At 41.3% G+C, this 23,015-nt stretch overlaps 1 non-coding gene and 1 pseudogene across 1 annotated transcript; one reads left to right on the top strand and one right to left on the bottom strand.

Annotated features, from left to right (window-relative positions):
- Positions 1-1,542: 1,542 nt before the first annotated feature.
- On the bottom strand, positions 1,543-1,705 carry LOC122101444. Its single transcript, XR_006146381.1, has one exon. It is a non-coding gene; the product is annotated as a U1 spliceosomal RNA (small nuclear RNA).
- A 14,711-nt stretch (positions 1,706-16,416) lies between these two features.
- LOC122101443 lies at positions 16,417-22,789 on the top strand (annotated as a pseudogene).
- The last annotated feature ends 226 nt before the right edge of the window (positions 22,790-23,015 follow it).

The raw sequence follows: 23,015 nt of genomic DNA, 5'->3' as shown, positions 1-23,015 counted from the left end.
TTTGATGTTAGCCCAGGAAAAACATTCAAAATATTGGATCTCAATCAATATTGAACCCAATGCATTGTGCTTCTTATTTCATCTACTCAGAAAGGGTAAAAAGAAGGATTATGGTCTATGCTGGCCTGGTCATAGACATAAAACCCTACCACAAAAATAGCTAAAGCCAAGCCAGGCGCAGGTGGCTCATGCCTGTAATCTTAGCTACACAGGAGGCTGAAATCTGAAGATCACAGATCAAAGCCAGGCCAGGCAGCCCAGTGAGACTCATATCGCCAATAAACCACTAGAAAACCAGAAGTGGTACTGTGGCTCAAAGAGTAGAGCCTTCACCTTGGGCTGAAGAACTCAGGGACAACACCCAGGCACAGAGTTCAAGTTACATAACCAACAAAAGAAAAATGAGGACTGGGAAGGTGGTCAGTGGTAGAGCGCTTGCCTTGCATGCCTGAGGCCCTGGGTTCGATTCCTCAGCACCACATAAGCAAAAAGAAAAAAGCCAGAAGTGGCGCTGTGGCTCAAGTGAAGAGTTGAGGGACAGTGCCCAGGCCTAGAGTTCAGGCCCCACGACTGGACCCCCCCCAAAAAAAGAAAGAAAGAAAGAAAGAAAAATAACTAAAGCCAAAAAAAGCAGGTGTATGGCTCATCTGGTAAAGTACCTACCTAAAATGCATGAGGCCCTGAGTTTAAGTTCTAGGATAGAAAGGGGGAAAGGATGTGAAGGAATAGAAGGAAGAAAAGAAGGAAGGGAGGAGTTATTCTGTATATTGTACTTGCCTAGCTATTTCATTAAGGTGGCTTCTCATTCCTTTTTTTTTTTTTTTTTGGTTGGTTGTTGGGCTTGAACTCAGGTCCTGGATCCTGTCCCTGATCTTTTGTGCTCAAGGATAGTGCTCTAACACTTTGAGTTACATTGTCACTTATGGTTTTCAGTGCTTAATTGGAAATAAGAATCTCATAGATTTTCCTTCCTAGGCTGGTGTTGAACCTTGATCCTCAGATCTCAGCCTTCTAACTAGCTAGAATTACAGGTATGAGCCATTGGCTCTGGTCACTCATTTGTTTTCTTTCTTTTTATTTGTAAGTCATGGGACTTGAACTCTGGGTACTGTCCCTGAGCTCTTCAGCTCAAGTGAAGTGCTCTACAACTTGAGCCAGAGCCCACTTCTGGTTTTCTGGTGGTTAATTGAGGATAAGAATCTCATGAGCTTTCCTATATGGGCTGGCTTTGAACTGCAATCCTCAGATCTCACGATTACATGTGTAAGCCACCTGCACCCAAATTCCTCATTTATTTTCTCATGGTGAGTTCAAGCTGATTTCTCTACTCCTTGTAGTTCCTAGCAACTACAAAGTAGTCCTAGAGGTACCTCATCGTTTATAGTAGTCCTTAGGACCAAGTGACTGCTGAGTGCAGGAAAGCAGATGAGGCCAATATAAAATACAATGCTATCTATCTATCTATCTATCTATCTATCTATCTATCTATCTATCTATCTATCTATCTATCTATCTATCTATCTATCTATCTATCTATCTATCCAGTGGAGAGAACTAACACAGTCCCCCACTACCACAAATTATACAGTCGAATTTCCCACATTTGGGGAAATCTCAGGGGTCAGCACATCTGAAGTGCAATAGATAAGCCTGGCCCTGGAAAACCATCTTCATGATCATAGTATCTCCCCTGCCAGGTAAGTAACAAGTGCCAGGTAAGTAACAAGGCTGACTTGGTATTTAAAAAACTAACAAACACATGAGAGTAGTTCACATTTGTAATCCTAGCTACTCAGAATGCTGAAATCTGAGGATTAAGCTTTAAATACTAGATAAATTTTGCTGAATTTTTATTAAAGCTCCTTTGGTGTTTTTAATTGAAGGTTTTATTTATTTTCTTATTTTACTGTTTCTTACTGTGACTACCAAAAAGCTGAGTGACTTCCGTGGCTTGTATTCCTGGATTACTTTGGAGGTGCTCTAAGACTTCATCAGTGGCCAGACTTGTTCTACTCAGTGGAGTAGCCAGCCACAAAGTTGTAAGTGACAATACTTACAGTAAGCAAAATTACATAAAATTAAAAATTCAGACACACAGTTACACTAGCCATATTTCAAATAAAAATAGAATTCAAGTTTCAGTGAATGTTAGTAAAGTTATAATGCATTCATTTTATCTGTGTCCCCTGTCACACTGCCACAGAAGAATGGAATACTTAGGACATATCATGTGACTCCCAAAGCCTGGATGTACTTACTCTGTTCCTTTACAGAAAATGTTTGCCTGACCATGTACCCTAGTGAATATCATTTATTATGCAGAGCTACCCTCTTTTCTATATGCTGTTATTTCTCCCTATCCTTTTCTCCCTCCCTCTCTCTTCCCTCACCCAATCCCTCCCTTTCCTTGTTTTAGGGATCAAAACTCATGCGTGGTAAGTTGCTAAGCTGAATCTCAGCCCTGTGTATGATTTTGTGTTTGGTGAGGGGGTACTTTTTCAGGGCTTGAACTTTGGCTCTGGACACTATTTCAACTTTCTTCCTCCCTCCCTCCCTTCCTTCCTCCCTTCCTTTCTTCCTTCCTTCCTTCCTTCCTTCCTTCCTTCCTTCCTTCCTTCCTTCCTTCCTTCCTTTCTTTCTTTCTCTCTTTCATTTTGTCAGTCATTGGGCCTGAACTCTGAAATCTGGGCCTGGTCACTGTCCCTCAGGTCTTTAGATGAAGGATAGTGCTTTACCATTTGAGCCACAGCACCACTTCTGGCTTTTTCCGACTTATGTGGTGATGAGTAATGGAACTCAGGGCCTTATGCATGCAAGACAATCACTCTACCCCTAAGCAACCTTCCCAGCCCTCATTTTATTTTAAAAATAAAATTCAAAACATGCCTTTTATGAATCCTCATTCAATTTATTGAAACATAGTATATATTCTTTAAGCTGTTTTTAAAATATTTTTAGTGTAAAAATATTGTACAGAAGGTTTACAGTTACATGAGTAAAGTAGTGGGCACATTTCCTAGTGAGCATTGTTACCTCCTCCTTTCTTTTTCCCCAAACATCCCTTCCCTTCCCACCTTCCCAACACCTCCCATCCACCACAAAAGTTGTAAAGTTTGTTTTCAACATAGTGTTTTGTACATCTCATTGTTACAATGGGTTAAACTGTATCCTTATTTAAGCATCTTGTTATGTACATATAAGACGCAGGTCACCAGAAACAAATACAGTGAATACAGAGTAATACCCTGGAGGAAGAACATACCAGAGAAACAAAAAAAATCACATAGTACATTATAAATATGTTAAAAACAATAGCAAGGAAGAAAAAAGCACTTGAGTTACTATCTTGAGGTTTATTTCACTTAACATCATCCTATATGGTCATATGTACATAGCTTTTGATTTTTTCTTCTTGTCCTAGACATATACTAGTTATTGAAAAAAAAGGGAAACTATAAGACCTACGTTTTGGGGGGGCCTGGCCTACTTCACTTAATATAATTTTTTCCAAGTCTTTCTATTTCCTAACAAGTGGGGTGATGTAATTCTAATGGAGGCATAGAATTCCATTGTGTACGTGTGTGTGTGTGTGTGTGTGTGTGTGTGTGTATATAAATATATATATATATATATATATATACATGTATATGTATATATACATATATATGTCACATTTTCTTGATCCATTTATCTACTGAGGGACACCTGGGTTGGTTCCATATCCTAGCTATGGTAAATAATGCTGCAATAAACAATTGTGCTGGTAGTTTTAATATAGCCTTGTTTGTGATCATTTGGGTAAATGCTCAAAAGTGGGATTTCTGGGTCATAGGGAAGCTCTATGTGGAGTCTATTGAAGAATATCCATACTGCTTTCCAAAGGGGATGAACAAGTTTACACTCCCACCAACAATGCAGTAAGGTTCCTTTTTGACCACATCCCCTCCATCATCTGTTATTATTAGAGTTCTTGATTATAGCCATTCTAACTGGGGTGAGGTGGAATCTCAACATTGTCTTGATTTTCATTTTTATTCTTCATGTGTCTATTGGCCATTCCTATTTCCTCTTCAGAGACCTTTCTCTTTAAGTCTTTAGCCCACTTATTCATGGGGCAGTTGTTTCTTTGAGGATTTGTTTTTGGGGAATTTAATTTTTTGAGTTCTAAATATATTTTAGATATGAGACCCTTGTCCATTGTATGGCTAGTGAAGATCTTCTCCCAGTACTTGGGCTTTCTATTGATCTTGCTAGCTATGTCCTTTGCCATGCAGAAGCTCTGCAGTTTCATGCAATCCCATTTGTCCAACTTTTCTATGATTTTATGTGTTTCTTGGCCTTTATTAAGAAATTTTCGGCATGTGCCAAGGAGACCTAGAGGTTTTCCTCTTCCTTCTTGTAATGGTTTCAGGCTATCTCCTTTGACTCCAAGGTCTTTGATCCATTTGGAGTTGATTCTGTTGCAGGGTGCTATATAAGGATCTAGTTTTAGTTTTCTACAGGTGTGAAATATAGTATATATTTTATAAGTCTTTTTCCATCTCTCTAGAGGCCTTCACAAGTTTATATGTATTTGTAGCTTGGGAAGGGAAATAAGATTTAAATCAGGACAGTAGGAGGCTATGGTTTATAAGGCTCATTTGAGACCCTTTTGGAAGGAATGTTGACTTTTTCCATCTGATATTCTACAGATGACAATCTTGGTACAGGTATTGAGTAGACTGTCACAGGATGGGAAGCTTGTACTGATTTCTCCTGACTTTCCCCTGGGGACAAAGAAGGTGAAGTAGCCATAGGCATGAATCTGTAGGGGGGTTGCAATTTATTTGTACTGACTGTGTATTTCTAATTACTGTTGCCACAGGCCAGTGGGTGAAAGGTTTTTTTTCCTTTCCTACTTTAGCCATAACTAGTTATTTTTCATTTTTTAAATTTTATTTTATTGTAAAGAGTCTATAGAGGGGTTAGAGTTACATAAATAAGGCAATGAGTACATTTCTGGTCAAGCATTGTTACCCCTTCCCTTGTTTTTCTTCCACTATCCCTTACCTCCCCCACCTCCCACACTCCTCCCCTCCCCACCCGAAGTTGTAAAGTTCATTTCCAACATACTGTCTTATGGGTGTCATTGTTGCAACGGGTCATCCTGTGTCCTTGTTTTAGCATTTTGTTATTTCCCTTCCCCTCCCCAAATTAGAAAAATGTATCTACAAGATGCAGGGTATCAAAGTCAAGTACAGTGACAACAGGGGATATACCACAGGGGGAAGAATATACAAAGGAAACCAAACACTTACATAATAAATCTAAAACAAAAACAACAAATGAACCCCAAGATATAGTAATTTGTTTTTATAGGACAGTTATTCTAAAACTCCCTAGACATCTTAAGTTTGGACTATTTCTTTTTTTTCTGCCAGTCCTGTGGTTTGAATTTAGGGCACTCTACTGCTTGAGTCCCAGAGCACCACTTTGAGCTTTTTCTGAGTAGTATATCTTATATAGAGTGTCATAACTTTCCAGCTTAGGCAGGTTTCAAATAATGATCCTTAGTTCTCAGCTTCCTGAGCATCTAGGAGTACAAGTATGAGCCACTAGGACCTGCCTTGAATAATCCCATAGTTTTAACTACAGCTGTTTTCATATCCCCTACCAACAATGCTTTCTCATACTTTTTAAAGTTATCTCTAAATAGCTTAGGAAGGAGTTTGAGCATTGCTTAATCATTTTTTCACTTTCATTAGTATATACTAGTTGCACACACTGAGAGGTTTGATGGAGTTACTTCCACACACACATATGATATACTTGCTCACATTCATCCTGACATCCCAGTGCCCAGCCCTTGAATTCAAGGCCCAGAACTACTGTGTACATGCAAACATTCACGGACACACACACACACACACACACACACACACACACACACACACAGCAGAACAATTAGCAAAGGTTGTACTATCGATCAGGAACTGCAAGGAAACATGGGAAGGTAGATTGTCTTTTCCCAGTTTCTCTGTCTTCCTCCATTCTCTGCTTTTCCTCAGAACAACTCAAGCCCTCCACACCTCGCTTCTGTCTGTTTGAACACCCTGAGCCTGGCTTCCAGTATGCCATTCATAGGGAGCTGCCCTTGCCTGAATAGATGGTCCTCAAGGTAAGCAGACGGTCTCAGGTTATATTTTATTTTTCCATTTGGAGTGTGAATGCAGGCCCTGAGACCATAAGCAGCATCTTGAAGTGTATGGACAACTGTTTTGAGCTACAAAACTCACCTCAGAAAACAAGCAGAGGAAGTGGGATGCAAAATACACAACCTGAACCAATAGATCTATAGGTGACTGAGAGCCAATTTCCACATTAATGGCATGAATATAAGGGTGAGTCCATTTGAAGACAGGTCTCCAACGATTTCATGGGACCCCATGGACAAGACACGTGTGTGTGTGTGTGTGTGTGTGTGTGTGTGTGTGTGTGTGCCTGAAGGCTGGGCTGAGGCTCAGGCTGAGGCTGAGTGCAACCTGCCCTTATGCCTTTTTTGCTGCTCTACCACTTCATCCACACCTCCACTTCTGGCTTTTTTGGTAATTGATTGGAGATGAGATTCTGATGGACTCTCCTACCATGGCAGGCTTCAACTATGATCTTCAAATCCCAGCCTCATGAGTAGCTAGTATTAAAGAAGTGAGGCACTGGAACCTGTCAGGAAGCCTCTTAAATAACAGAGCTATTTTTAGGGAGACAGGAAACACCTCAGTCCAAAAGATGGTGTTGAGTTTTCATGTTTTAAAAGAAAAAAATGCACTCAATAGTGAAGTGTGAAGTAATATTGAAGGAAAGAAGACAGCAAACTTTCATAAATCTGGTGTTGTGAAAGCCCATCAGACATGAGTGTTTCATATAGGAATCAAAATAATATCTATGTGGCAACATTGAGACTCACCCATGTGGTCACGTGAACTGGTTGAAGACCTATTCTCAGACCGACTCACCTTCAAAAGTCTGGGATTCTGCTCTGTGGAAGATGTTTCCCAGTCACACTTGTAAGTCTCTTAGTTCTGTTTTTCACACTTCTCATCCCTCATTCTTAGTATTCACCAAGTATCTTTTCCATTGCTGCTCCAGAAGATGCTTTCAATGTCACTGTAAGAAGTGGCGCTGTAGCTCAAATGGTAGAGCGCTCGCCTTGAGCTGAAGAGCTGAGGGACAGCGCCCAGGCCCAGAGTTCAAGCCCCACGGCCAACCAAAAAAAAAAAAAAAGAATCTTGGGGGCTGGGAAGGTGGCTCAGTGGTAGAGCACTTGCCTTGCATGCTCGCGGCCCTGGGTTCGATTCCTCAGCACCACATAAGAAAAAAGCTGGAAGTGGCGCTATGGCTCAAGTGGTAGAGCACTAGCCTTGAGCTGAAGAGCTGAGGGACAGCGCCCAGTCCCAGAGTTCAGGCCCCACGACTGGACCCCCCCCCAAAAAAAGAAAGTAATATCAATGTCACTGTAAGAATTCATCTAATAAGAGAAACTTGTTTGGAGAACTTTAATACTTATATTAATAATATCATTACTAATAAAGAGTATTATTCAAGAACTACTTTAAGATAAATAAAACGATTCGGAGCAGTTATGTAGTTTGGATATTAAATCTGATAACACACATATATTCCTAGGCCATTACAAATCTGTAGTTACTTCAATCTTACAATACAAATGTTCTTAAGAAAGAAAGTGTTGATAATATAAGCAACCCAGTAGTTGTTGAATGAGATAAATGTAGTGAGGACTTCTGTTGAGCTAGTACACACTGGTTCTTGCTCTGAAAGCATCACCTATCTGTTCTGAGAGCCAGTCAGGCTTAAGTAGGACACATGCTTCCGGATGACAGACCTGCCTGGCATTCACTGCCTAAGTCCATTCAGGCCCACAGCCCATAGGCAATATAGAACAATCTTCAGAACAGTCATCCTGACTTTAAAGTTCAAGCCTCTAATCCTAGCTCATCAGCAGACTGATGTCTGAGGATTGTGGTTCAAAGTCACCCTGGGCAGCAAAGTCTGGAAGACTCTTACCTCCAGTTAACCACAAAAAAGCCACAGTGGAAGGGATAAACTGAGAGCAAGGGAAGGGGTGTAATTGTCCCCCAAAAATGTATTCATTACCTGACAACTGTTTAATTTAACTGACTTAACTGTTACCCCTCTGAACATCATATTCCTAATAATATTTTTTTTAAGAAAAGGAAAGATGAGTCTGTGAAGGTGGCTCAATGGTAGAGTGCTTTCCTTGCATTCATGAGGCCCTGAATTCAATTCTTCAGTACCATATAAGCAGAAAGAAAGCTGGAAGGCACACTGTGGCTCAAGTGGTAGAGCACTAGCCTTGATCTGAAGAGATGAGGGACAGTGCCCAAGCCCAGAATTCAGGCCCATAACTTACAAAAAAAATAAAGAAAAGGAAATAAAAAAGGAAGAGTATTGCTGCCAGGCTCAGTGGCCAAGCCTGTAATCCTAGCTATTCATGAGGCTGAGGATCAATGATTGAAGCCAACTTGGGTAGGAAAGCCTGTACGACTTTTATCTCCAATTATGTACAAAAAAACCTAGAAGTAGAGTTGTGGCTCCAGTGGTAAAGCAGTAGCCTTGAGGGGAAAAACATAAACTACAGGGATAGTATCCATTTCCTGAGTGCAAGCCCCAGAAAGGCACAGAATAAAAGAAGGAAAGACACTATGAACTTGGTTTATCTGTACCTGAGATGTCCTTGTTAGAGACGATTATGGACTGAAACTCTGAACAGGGCATACTAGGTCTGGCATTTTTTCTGCACAAACTGTGTGTACAACCATCTTAACTCCTTCGCTATTCTATAGTTGCAGGTTGCATTATCTTCTCACCATGGAAGAGGTCCAGTATTTACTTTCCCTAGGGTACCTGCTTCCTTGTCTTCTGCTCTTTATTCATGGACAGCAGTATTTTAACTGAGAATGCAAGGAGGAGGATTGGCAAGGCCTTGAAAAAGAGAATTTGCTAGAAGTGGGTGAGACGGTGGTGATAATGCCCAGGACCAGGTGAGCATTTTGGTGATGATTGGGCATGGTGTGTCATTCTTTATCAATATGCTGAGGGGCCATGGGCATGAAGAGGAGGCCTCAATGCCTCCTGGGGTCATTCAGATTACACAGATATAAGCCAGCTAATCTTCCTCTCACTTTCCCAGCATGGAGTTATGGGCCCTGCCTGGAAGGGGACTCATGCCCAAGTACTGACAGCTATCCACACAACATCCAGTTGTGTCCTCTACGTTGTTACTACATTGAGAGCAGTGCAGCACAAATCACATGGAGCATGTCTAAATCATTAAAGGGATGGGAAAGTGGTTCTATGTTATATGGACCAAGACAGACAGAGAACACCATATAAGTTCCCTTTCAGAGTCCCCACTTCTGTTCAATGGCCAAGAGAACATACAGGAAAACCTCCAGAAGGAGGAGCTATGTTCCTAACCTGGACCCTTCACTGCATGATTTCCCACAGCTTATGGATACAATAAAACTAAATCTCTCCAAGATCAGGCATGAAGTCTCTCAGAGACCATTGCCCACATCTGTGAGGAGAGCATAGGAGGTAAAATGGACTGTCAGGGAGGGGAATAGCCACAGAGTGTCTCCGTGACATCTCTGGCATCTAGTATTCAGATAATTAGGGAAAGGTTATGAAAGCATATTTGGTGTGGATAATGAATCATTGCAGCAGGTGGCACAGAGGATGGGAAAGCTAGTTGAAGAGTACATGGGTCCCATCAAGTCCCAAGATGTGCAGATCTACCATCAAGAGAGCTGGACATTATGTTGGATATGTTACATGATAGCCTTTGCTAATGCCAGGTCTTAGACACGTGTTATACTACAGCGACTCTGCTGTCTACTACCACAAATGCATCACCAAGATCATCCTAAGGAAGAACTTCATAGACATTATCATCTGATTGTGTGTGGGGCCTGGGGTGGGGGGGTGTATGTGTGGACACTAGAGATTCCACTTTGAGTCTGGACAGTGCCCCTGAGCCTCTTTTGCTCAAGGCTTGTACTATAGCTCTTAAGCCACAGCTCCACTTTCAGCTTTTTTGATATTTTATTGAAGTCTCACAAGTATTTACTTACAAGATAAACTTTAATTATGAGGTGATATGATTTTAAGGATGATATACTACTATACAAATGCAATAAATAAAAATGGGAGGTAAAAAGACACTCTAAGGACTATATAGGAAGTTTTATGAAAGCCATGAAAGTATATCTTAAAAAAGTGTTATTAGTGACTTAAACAGCAGTGCTAAATTTTTTGTCCTGTATAAATGAATGAAGTCAGTTATTTCTGTTTAAATGTATAATGTTATTTTTCTCTTTTTACTGTTTGTAATCCATACTATTAATATTAATAGGTGTAGGAGACTCAAGCTGAGCTGTTGAACCTGGAAAAGGTTTGAGAGGTTGGAACATCACCTGAATAGTACTCAGAAAGCTGAGAGCTGACTATGCAAAGGTTAAAACACAGCTCTGTGAAGTAAGCCAGGCCCAAAGAAATATAAGTCCCATGGTTTCCCTTATTTGAAATAACTAGTATATGTCTGAGACAAACAGAAACTGTCAGACAAGTTGATGTTAGGTGAAATGAACCCCAAGATAAGGATTCAAATGTTTTTTTTTTCTTTCTTGATATTGTTTCCAACATATTTATAAAATGATTTCTTTGTTGCTTTGTATGTACCTCCCCATGGAATTAGCCCTGCTTTCACTGTAGTTGATGTTGGTATAATTTGTGGAAAGGAAGGAAAAAAAAACAAATTGTTTAAATAGGGATACTGGTGGACCCATTGCAAGAATGAGATGTACAACACGTTATGTCGAAAAGCGAAATTTACAACTTTTGGGGGGGGTAGGCAGAGCTGGAGGGAGGGGTGGGGGGCGCGACATGGGGAGGGATGGGAGATGGGAAGGGATAGGAAGGGAAAACCAAGGAGGAGGCAGCAATGCTTGATAAGAAATGTACTCATTATCTTGCCCATGCAATTGTAACTCCTCTGTATGGTATTTTCACAAAAAAAAAAAAAAAGAAATAAATATATAAATAAGGTTACAGGTGACCCCATTAAAACAATGAAATGTATAAGATGTTATGTTGAAAAATGAACTTTACAACTTCGGTAGGGGGTGGGGGGAAGAAAGGGAGGTTGAGAGGGGAAGGGATGGTAAGGGGAAACAAAGGAGGAGGCAAGAATGCTTGATAAGAAATGTACTCACTATCTTGTCAATGTAATTGTAACTCCTCTGTATGGTATTTTCACAATTAAAAAAAAAAGCACAGCTCTGGAGAGTGTTAAGCTATTGCCCCCTTCCATAGTGCTTTAAAGGCCTTGAAGCCTGGGAGGTAAAAGAATTGACAACTTAACCTAGGAAGCTAGATAAAATAGACCAAATGTCTGGATTTTCTCTAGGTTGCATTCTCCTTTCTCAAAACAAAAAGGGAACCAGTGTTTCTCACTCACTGTGGTGGCTCTGATTGCCATATAGAAGCTTCATTTTTGCATGTATCCATGGTAACCTTCCCAGTGTGAATCCAAATAAATATGATTGCTTGTATGACCTGGGGCCCAAGTGCCAGTAAGCCTTGGGACCCCAGGTCCTCATTGATTTTTTTTTCTTTTTCTCTACACCTGTCCGTGTATTTTCTAATTTTCTTCAGCTTGGTATCCTATTGCACTGCCTTGGGTTGCAATTAGCAACAAATATGAATATTCTTGAGTTGTAAAACATAAAGGCCTTACAAACTTTCTTATCCCAGATGGCTTCACACCACAATCCTCAGATCTAAGCCTTCTGAGTAGGATTACAGGCATAAGCCACTGGCAACCAGCATGCATCTGAAGACTTGATGTCAGTGAGATCTTTCTTGGGGAATGTCTGCACATCTCAGTCCTCCTCAGCTCTGTTCCTTCCTGTTACCCAAACAGAGTCAAACACTTTCACTCCTTTATGTTCAAAATCCTTGAGGTTAGTGAACTGACTTGCCTGCCATGTAGCTCCTTTCTATAAATACAATAGTGGGTTTTACTCCTTACCATCGATTAACTAAATTAACTGGGATCCACACAGAGGTGACATGTCCTTTTCTGGATTGCACACCGTACACCTATGTTTTACTTTATCTTATAAAGTTAACATAACTTACCTTGTTTGAGGGTTCTTAGTTCCCATATTTCTTCCTTCTCATCCCTCTTTCCCTTGCACAGAGGGAAGAACCATTTGGAATTGTGAAGAGTGAGTTTTTAGTCATTTTCTGAAAAGCTTTGCCAATGGATCCTGATTTCCAAGTCCTGAGTAACTGGCCTCTAAAGCCTTGTTCTTTAATCTCTCCTCAGCTGACACAAATGACCATATATATCTAAAAAAGGCTTTGGGAAATGAGTTCAGGTTATCAGTTAGGAATCCTTATTACCTGGTCACTGTGCATAAGTTGTTTTTGTTTTTTTGTTTTGTTTTGTTTGGATAGTGTACAATTAGTACCAGAATTAGACTTCCAAGTATTTTTTTTTTAATTCAAAGCTAGCAGGCTCTCTTATTTGAACCACAGATCAACTTCTGCCCCACACTCTTTATCTTTTGGTGGTAAATAGGACAGAAGTTTCCCACAGGAAGCCAAGGGCACTACACAGTATCCTCAAACCTGAGGACTGTGGTTCACAGCCAGCCTGGGCAGGAAAATCAATGAGCCTCCTATTCCCAACTAATCAGCAAAAAGAAGTGGAACTGTGGCTGAAGTGGTAGAGCAGCAACCTTGAGCATAAAAAAAGCTTAGAAAAAAAGTTTTAAAAAAGGTAAGTGAAAAACAGATCTAGCACTAAGACAACCACAAAATAAATTTTTTTAAAAAATGCAAGAGAGCACAAAGAGTCTTAAAAATGATAAAAATTAACAAGAAACTGGTGGCTCACACTTGAAATTCTAGCTACTCAAAACACTGAAATTGAGCATTACTATTCCAAGCCAACCAGGACAGGAAAGCCCATAAAGCCCATTGTGTGTGTGTGTGTGTGTGTGTGTGTGTGTGTGTGTGTGTATGAGTGTGTGTGTGATCCTTTCTGGGATATGATCTACAAGTTTTTGCTTGACCATTTCCAATCTTTTGGAGGTTAATTTGAGATGAGAGTCTCATGAACTTTCCTTGTCCCCTGACAATGAACCGCAATCAGTATAAGTCAGGACCTTGTGGGAGTGTCTATACTTACCTCCTACTAACCACCAAAACTAAAAAATGAACCAAATTGCAACTGTTACTAAAGTTTTAGAGCATTCTATCCTTCAGCAGGATTGGTGAGGCCCTAAAAACAAGACAGAGAACCAACAAATAAATAAATGTATTTGAAGAAGAAAAGAGCCAATTAGTTTTTTATAATATAGACTCATATCTTTAATCCAAGCTGAAATGTAAAGATCACAGTTCGAATCCAGCCTGGGCAGGAAAGTCCAACTAACTTCTTTTTGAGTGTGCCAGACATGGGCTTGAACTTGAGGGTTTTTACTCAAGTTTAAATATACTACTTCCTGTATCATGTGCTTAATTGGAGATGAGACTGATGGACTTTCTAGCCCAGGCTGGCTTTAATCTGTAATCCTTAGATTTTAGGATACTGTGTAGTGCCTTGGTTCCCATGGGACTCTTATTTACTATTAACCACTAAAAGAAAAATAGAGGCGGAAGTTGAGCTGAGGCTCAAGTAGTAGAGCCTGCTAGCTTTGAAATGAAAAACAAATACCCAACACAAAACAAAACAACCCTCAGCGAGAGTCACTAGGCCTTGAATTCAAGCCTCCCCCCCCAAAAAAAAGACCTCAGGAGTTGAGTTTTTGTTCCTGCTAGCTTTGAGCAAAAAACAAAAGGCCAAAAATCTCATGGACAGTGAAGTAGTGTGGCCTAAATGTAGAGCCTGCTAGTTTTGATCTAAAAAAAACAAGCCAGGTGCCTCTGGCTCATGCCTGTAATCCTTGCTACTCAGGAAGCTTAGATCTGAGAATCACATTTGGAAGCCAGCCTCGGCTAAAAGGTCCCCTGGTGACTGTTTTTTCCAACTAAGTAGAAGTGGCGCTATGTCTGAAAATAGTAGTGTGCCTGCTGTGTCCCTGATGGACAGTTCCTAGGCATTGAGTTCAAGCCCCACAACTGACAATATCAATAAATTAATTAATTAAATACTGAGCATAAATGAGTAGGCCCTAATAATAAAGGACATGAACTTTGAAAAAGGGGGAAGGGACAATCAAATAAATGAAAAGGTGGAAAAGGAGCATATTAAGGCCTTCTAAATCAAAACTGTAATTCTACCTGCTCAGATTACTGAAAACTGAGGACTTTGGTTCAAAGCCAGCCCAGGCAGGAAAGTACAGGAGACATATTTTACTGTGTTCAGTATGGGGGCTTGAAGTTGCTATGTTTTGCTCATGGCTACAGGTCTACTTCTTCCAACCTCTCGGTGGTTATTAGAGATAATTGTCTCATTGATTTTCTTGCCCAAGACTGGCATTGAAACATGATTCTCAGATTTCAGTCCTTTCTGTAATGCTCTTGACTTTCTGTTGATATTCTAATCCCCTATCAACCACAAAAAAATGCAAAAGTTGAGCTGTGGCCCAAGTAGTGAAACCAGCTACTATTAAGGTAAAAATAAATAAACCTCAAGGAAAGTCATCATGACTTAATTTCAAGACCTAAGAACCACCACTCAATTAAAAAAAAATAGAACCTCAGTCACTGTGACCTGAGTTTAAGCCCTAGAAAAAGAGCTGCAAAAAAGAAAAACAGCCTGTAGTTTACCTGTGGTCAAAGTTGTAGGTCATGGTAGTTTCAAGGGAAACAAAAAAACAGCATAATAGTTAGTGCCTAATAACAAATGCCAAAAAGAAAGAAATAATAAATAACTGAAAAGGTGAAAGAAGAGGTAATTAAAGATTTGTAAATGTTGACTCACACTTATAATTCTGAATGCTAAGGAAACAGAAATCTGTAGGTCATGGTTCAAAGCCATACTGGACAGGAAAGTCCATGAAACTTACTTCAGTGTGTTCAGTCGAGGGACTTAAAATTGAAGTGTTTTGCTCAAGGCTACAGCTCTACTATCTTCCACCTATTAGGTTGACTGGAGTTAAGAGGCTCATTGACTTTCCTGCCCAGGCTGACTTTGAACTCTGATCCTCAGATTTCAAGCCTCTCTGTACTGCCCTGGACTACCCATGGAATTCTTGCCTCATATTAATCACTTAAAAAAGGCAGAAGTTTAGCTGTGGCTCAAGTAGTAGAGCCATCTACCCTTCAGTTAACTAAGTAAATCAATAAAACCTCAGAAAAAGAGGAGAGGAATGAGAGTGAAAGACAGAACATCTTACAGAAAGCAAAAGGAAAGAAGTGTATATATCACCTGGAAGAAATAATTGTATTGTCAAAGCTTATAGAATTGTATTGTCAAAGCTAATAGAATTCACAAACTTTATCGACCATAATAATGACAATTTGCATTGTGAAGGTTAAAATATGTTTGTGACTTCAACTAAATATCACTATTCCACAATATTCTGAAATAAGAGAAATTTAGGTAATCACCTAATCTCAATAATAGTAAAAATCTCAGAAAGAGTCACCAGGCCTTAATTTCAAGCCCTAACACCAACGTGCCTAACTCCGGCCAAACACACACACACACACACACACACACACACACACACAGAGCAGGAGCTGAGTTCTCACGCTTGGAGCAGAAGCCAAATGAAACAAAAAGTAGACTGTAGTAGACCTATGGCTTAAGTAATAAAGCAAGCTGCTTTTAAGAGAAAAGAAAAGAAAACCTGAGTATGAAGGCAAGGCCCTAAGCCCCTGACTCTTCCCAGAATGGAAATCAGTCATGGAATCCAACAGAACGTGCCCCTTCAGTTCTAGGCCCTCCTATCAAAAATAGATGGTAGGCTTGTTCTTGGCTTCTGGCACAAGTACCTTGTGTAGAGGAAGCCCCTCCTCTTGCTTCCTGGATCCCAGGGTTCAGCCTCTCTTGTGAGTCAGGGTGGGAGGTGGATGGCAGTGTGGCAAGAGGTTCCAAATAGAGTGGCAGCTGTGCTAATTGACTTGAGGCTGACAGCTGGATGCCAGGGTTAAGTGATAACAGGTAGCTATCTCTGATTACCCAGCAGTAGGCATACTGAGTTGGAGTACCTGCTGGCTCTGCCTATCAAGTCCACCCCATCTCCTCTGCCCCGTAACAAACAGACGTTTAAATGGGGATCTGAGTTGGCTGTGTCAGATTCCTGCTCCCCAGCCCTACCTGTTTTCCTCTGTGTACACCACTGCTGAGGACACACATCCAACTCTTTGCAGCCCTACACCATGAGGGAGATCGTGTACATACAGGCAAGCCACTGTGGCAACCAAATTGGCACAAAGGGGAGCGTGACACTGGCCTAGGATCCTAGTCTCAAATTTAGGGGGATGAGGAGGAAAAGGATGGGGTTGGAGGGTGCAGGTGGTGGTGGTCATGTCTAGGCTGAGGTAGGTGGGCTCCATAGTAGTCCCTAACCTCCTGGAAATCAAGTCCCCCAGATAGTTTCCCCAATTTCCCTAATTTGTGTGGCCCAGGTGGGTGTGGTTTTTTAAGCAAGGCTGGGGTGGTTTCAAATCCCTTGCATGTCTTAGTCTTACCTGAGACTCAAGTCATTGTACTTAGTTTCCTGGGAATAGACTAATGCATTTTTGGTCTGATTTGAATGAAAGGAGTGCAGTGTCTTTGAGCTGACAGATACAGAGGATTCCCTTTTTGTCAACTGATGAGTATTAGATAATTGAGAACAGTTCATCCACCTTAATGCAAATTTCTCTGAGTTTTCATGCCCTATCTCAGTTCCCTTAAGTTGGGTGTTTTCTAAATCAGTGGTTGTCAGGTTGTCTGAGGACCCTTGGGGTTCTGGAGACCCTTCTAGCTGAGTCTTCAAGTTACTGCTTTGGCAATTTCATGTCCATATAAGGCCAGGTTCTCATCATAGAATCCAAACAGAATATGGTATCCCGTAAGATGGAATAAACATAGGAGAACCCAGATGTCTTCTATTCAGCCAGATAGCAAAGAGATTAACAAAACTAAAATACCATCAATTTTTGTGCTTTTTTTAATTTAAAATATCTAATTTTTTTACAAAAATATTTGTGTCAACAGGACTTGGGTTTCTTATAGTTATTTTAAAATCCATTGTTTGGACAGTTAACATTCTAGGCCATAATACACTTCTAGTTCCATCTCAGTTTGGGGAAATGCTAAGCGATGAGCACAACATTGACTGCACTGGCAACTATTATGTAGACAGCAGCTTACAGCTGCAGAGAATCGAGGTATATTACAATGAGGCAGCTAGTGAGTGTCTCCTGTCCGGCTTCCAATACTGTGGCAGAATAGGTCCCTGGGGAATACTAATGACAAGGAAGGAGTTCCTGCCTTTCTTAGGGTGGTATTGTAGTTCGAATTTGGGGCCTCAATCTTGTAAGTCAAGTGCTGTATCCACCTGAGCCACTCCACCATATATTTTGTTTTAATTTTTGAGTATACACTTGTGAATTTCCTCAGGAAAGCCTTTTACTGAATTCCCCCTACCTGTACTTGCTGACTAGCCACACCTGAATTTTTTTTTTTTTGTCATGGGGCTTCAACTCTGGGCATAGGCATTGTCCTTCATCTCTTCAATCTTTCTTTTCCTTTTATTATCAGGGGTTCCTTTTTTTAGAACTCTCTGGGCTTCTGGGATAACTCCTTCTAGCTTAGTTTAATTCATTAATTCTGCTTGTTGTAACATATTTGCAAATTTTAAGTTTTTATGTTTACTATGCGTGAGCCGCAAAACCGCTTGTGAAGTTGTAGGAGTTTTTGGAGGCAGCGTCACATCAGATGATTGATTGGGGCATCGCCCACATTTAATCTTTGGTCCTAGTCTTTATTATTTAGAGAAGTCATCTCTATTGGACTGGAAAGAAACAACATGCTCTGTTCACGGATCAATAGAAAAATAGCCAAAACGAGAATAAAAGCAACGAATGTACAGCCAAGAAGAACATAGTAAGAATAAAGGTAGAGGCTATAAAGGTGCAGCCAAGTGAATGGGAAGCCTTGAACCAACACCCCCTTCCTGCAGGCATGCTTCCTTAAAGCTCTTTGTCTAAGGCGATCTCATGCAGACTCCGCAGGAGGTGGCATGACACCAACTATTTCAGGTAGTTTCTTGGAGATGAGAGTCTCCCAGAATTTCCTGCCCCAGCTGGCTTCAATCTGCGATCCTAAGATCTCAGACTTTTGAGTAGCTAGAATTTCACCCTTCAGCAACCAGAGCCCAGTTGCATTGCCCTCTTTAAAATACAGATTAAATTTCTAAAAAAAAAATTTTGAAATTGAAAATTTTAAAATTTTAAAGAGGGATGTTCAGTCACTAATATATATGTGAATAGTCCAAATCATAAAGCATAAATAAAGTGTCTCACCTTGAAATCTATAACACTTCTGGACTTCAGCATTTTGAATATGAATACTTAGCCAACAATAAATTCTTTTTAAGGTTTTTAAAGTAAAAAACATTGTTGTGATGTAGAAAAACCCAATAATAATGTGTAAACACTGCTTTTAAATGATATATATTGTCTTTCCTAATACAAACAACCTTACTGAAGTCTACAGAGTAGATTGTCAGTTTTTGTAACTGTCAATGTGAAATTCATTTAATTTTATATAAAGAGTTTCCATTCTACATCATTGTATACAAACAGAATCGTAGATAATTGGTTTTCCTGTGTAATAAACCAATGAAAAAGTGCAAACAAAAGGACAGAGCTATTTAATGTATTTGAGTTTTATAGATCTACATTTGGGGATGTCCTCACCTTGGTATTTTGTGTTGATATTGCTTAAGTAAGATATAAGATTTTAATCTTGTGGTTCCTTGGTTGAGAGTCGTTGTGTGGAATTGTGTCACTGCTATGAACAGTATTTTATGTTGTGTCTTTATTAGATCCTGTATATCAGGCAGGATGGCCAGTTTTCTTCATGTCATTGTTTAGGAAGGGGGCAGTCTCAAACTCATGTTTATATCATTTTAACTGATATCCCTTTTGAAAAATCAGGTTAAATGGCAAATTGCAAGTAATTGCCCAAGGTTGCTCTGAGTATTTGAATACAGGGAAATGTGCTATTTGATAACAATTATTGAAACATTATAACACAAGAAATATGAATTTTATGTATTTTCCCCAGGAAAGCATTATACTTGAATTCCCCCTACATCTACTTGCTGAAGAGCCACACCTGGCTCTTTTGTTTTGTTTGTTTGTTTGTTTTGTCGGCAGTGGCACTTAAACTCTGGGCCTATGCACTGTGCCCCAACTCTTCTGTTCAAGACAAGCAGCCCTACCACTTAAGCCACAGTGCCATTTCTGGTTTTCTATTAGTTTATTGGAGATAAGAGTCTCACAGACTTTCCTGCCCAGGCTGGCTTTGAACAGTGATGATCTCCAACTTCAGAGTTGCTAAGATTATAGGCATGAGCCACTGGTGCTCTGCACCTAGCTACTTTTAATTGGGGAAGGGAAGGGATAGTGGGAGAACAACAAAGGAGTGGGTAACAATGTTCGACAATAAATGTTCTCCTTTCCTTACTCATGTAACTGTAACTCCTCTATACAGCACCTTTACAATAAAAATAAAATTAACAAAAAAGAGAAAGCTTCTTGCTGATAGGCAATGATGACTCACACCAATAATCCTAGCTACTCAGGAGGCTGAGAAATGAGAATCATCATTCAAATCCAGCCTGGGCAGGAAAGTCCCTGAGACCCTTATCTACAATAAACAACTCAGAAAACTGAAAGTTGGACTGTGGCTCAAGTGATAGAGTGCTAGCCTTGAGCTGAAGAGCTGAGGGACAGTGCCCAGGCCCAGAGTTCAAGCCCCACCATGAACAACAACAACAAAAAAAAAGGTGTTGTCATCTTTCTTTTGCCCCATTAGACTCAAAGCCTGATGCTCATCTTTGCCTCCTGAGTAGCTGAGATTTCAGCCACCATGCCCAAAGCAAAGGAATAAAATGCATGGAAATAGACAACTGCAAACGTCCTTAAAGTTGCTGAAGCCTCTTGCATGGTGATTCATTCTCAAGATATCTTTTCTGTTTCCATGTCTGAAATGCTGTAATTTCTATAATGAATGCTGAGAGCCACTTAGAATCATAAGCTCTGCTCCTAAGTTCCTTGTCAAGTATAGGCCCAAGTCAACTCTTGTTCCCACAGGCAACAAATATGTTCCTCGGGCCATCATGGTGGACATAGAGCCTGGCACCTTAGACTTAGTAGGATCGGAACCATAGAGTTTCAGTCCAGACACTTCATATTTAGTATGTCAGCATGGTCCATAGAAGATGGCTAACAGGCACCCCTCCTTCCTAACATCCAGACACTCCAGTTCCCAGAGCTGAGCTGAGCCTTTATTCATCTAGATATCATCCTCACCTAACCCACCTATTTCAGTCCACAGGAGTCATGTCCCTGTCCACTCAATCAGCACAGATAAATACCAGTCTGCAAACAGCCTCTGAAGGGAATGATCAGCGAGCAGGGAACGCCTCCAACAAGGTTTCAGTGCTGCTGGCCATTTCAAATACCTGGCAATAACAGGGAACCATTTCAGGACACCAGAAATCAAAGCACAGCTATGTGTGAGCAAGGTGCAGACAAGTGCCTGCAGCTTAGCTTCCCTCTGACCATTCTGTTCTCTTGTTCCTCCTGTGAAAGTAAGTACTTTTCCAGTATTGAGGCAGGCTCTGTTCATTTTTTTTGGTCGGTCGTGGGGCTTGAACTCTGGGCCTGAGCACTGTACCTCAGCTCTTCAGCACAAGGCAAGCACTCTACCGCTTGAACCACAGCATCCCTTCTGGCTTTTTCTGTTTATGTGGTGTTGAGGAATCGATCCCAGGGCCTTGTGCATGTGAGGCAAGCACTCTACCACTGAGACCCCTTCCCATCACCAGGCTCTGTTCATTTTTAGAAGTACGTGGTTTGGGTTAAAATGTATCTTCCTCCACATTGTCTTTACTTTCTTTAGAACCTGGGTGATTTGTAGGGTCCCAGATACATTGAAAACATTTCCTGGGGGCTAGGAAGGTGGCTCAGCAGTACCGTGCTTGCCTTGCATGCATGAGGCCCTGGGTTCGATTCCTCAGCTACATATAATCAGGAAAAAAAGCCAGAAGTGGTGCTGTGGCTTAAGTGGTAGAGCACTAGCCTTGAGCTGAAGAGCTGAGGGACAGCGCCCAGGCCCAGAGTTCAGGCCCACGACTAGACCCCAAAAAAGAAAACATTTCCTTTATTTCACCAGTGTATCTAAAATAATAGCCAAAGTTGCTCAGAGGAGCCTATAGTCTTCACAATGCATATAGCAAAGTCATTATTCCTGGAGTATGTGTCTCATCATGTCTTTGTGTCTGATAGGCCAGAACAGAGCAGGCAATAACTGGGCCAAGGGCCATTACACAGAGGGAACCGAGCTGGTGAAGTCTGTGCTGGAAGTGGTGAGCAGAAAGGTGTGTCTGTCTCCAGGGTTTCTAGCTGGCCTACTCCCTGGGAGGTAGCACCAGGTCAGGCATGGGCACCCTGAGTCTCAACAAGATCCGAGAGGAGTTCCCAGACAGCATCATGAACACCTTCAGTGTCATGCCCTTGCCCAAGGTGTTGGACACTGGCACCTTAGACTCAGTGAGATTGGAACCATTTGGCCAGAGTTTCAGACCAGACAACTTCATATTTGATATGTCATCATAGTCCATGGGAGATGGCTAACGGGAACCCCTCCTCCCTAACATCCAGACACTCTAGTTCCCAGTGCTGCGCTGAGCCTTTATCCACCTAACCCTATCATCCTCACCTAACCCTACAACACCATCTTGTCTGTCCACCAGTTGGTGGAAAATGTAGATGAAACATTCTGCATTGACAACAAGGCCCTGTATGACATCTGCTTTTGCACCCTGAAGCTGCCCATGCCCACCTATGGAGACCTGAACCATCTGGTGTTGGCTACCATGATCAAGGTCACCACCTGCCTGCGCTTCCCTGCCCAGCTGAATGCAGACCTCCGCAAGCTGGCTGTGAACATGGTGTCCTTGCCCTGCCTGCGCTTCTTCATGCCTGGCCTTGCACCCCTGACAAGCCATGCCAGCCAGCAGTACAATGCTCTCTCAGTGCCCAAGCTCACCCAGCAGATGTTTACACCAAGAACACGATGGTCACCTGTGATCCCCGCCATGGCTTCTACCTGACAGCGGCTGCCATCTTCCGAGACCGCATGTCCATGAAGGAGGTGGATGAGCAGATGCTCAACTTGCAGAACAAGAACAGCAGCTACTTTGCAGAATGTATCCCCAACAACGTGAAGACACTTGTGTGTGACATTCCCACACATGGCCTCATGATGTTGGCCACATTCATTGGCAACAACACGGCCATCCAGGAACCCTTCAAGCACACCTCAGAGCAGTTCAGTGCCATGTTGCAACACAAGGCATTCTTGCACTGGTATACAAGCGAGGGCATGCATGAGATGGAGTTCACTGAGGCTGAAAGCAACATCAATGACCCGGTGTCCAAGTACCAGCAAATCAAAGATGCCACTGCTGATGAACAGGGGGAATTTGAAGAAGTCTTGTGGAAGAAGAGGTTTAAGATTTCCCATTGCTAGCAGTGCAACAGGAATGCCAGGGCCTGCCTACTGCTTCTCAAATAAATGGTGCTATCCTGAGCTACTGTTGTCCTGCAGTGGGACCTTGCTATGTATCATCATGCTCAGCCTTCTCTGTCAGGAACTCACTGACAGTGAATGTAAAAATGCAGATTTCTTTTAAATATGATTGTTTTAAAACCCTATTTGTATAAATAAAGAAGTATACATTTTATACCCTGAGCCC

This window comes from Dipodomys spectabilis, unplaced genomic scaffold (genome assembly GCF_019054845.1).
Source record: "Dipodomys spectabilis isolate Male_0828 unplaced genomic scaffold, ASM1905484v1 ptg000667l, whole genome shotgun sequence".
Classification (NCBI taxonomy): domain Eukaryota; kingdom Metazoa; phylum Chordata; class Mammalia; order Rodentia; family Heteromyidae; genus Dipodomys; species Dipodomys spectabilis.
This window is presented reverse-complemented; position numbering and strand designations above follow the sequence as displayed.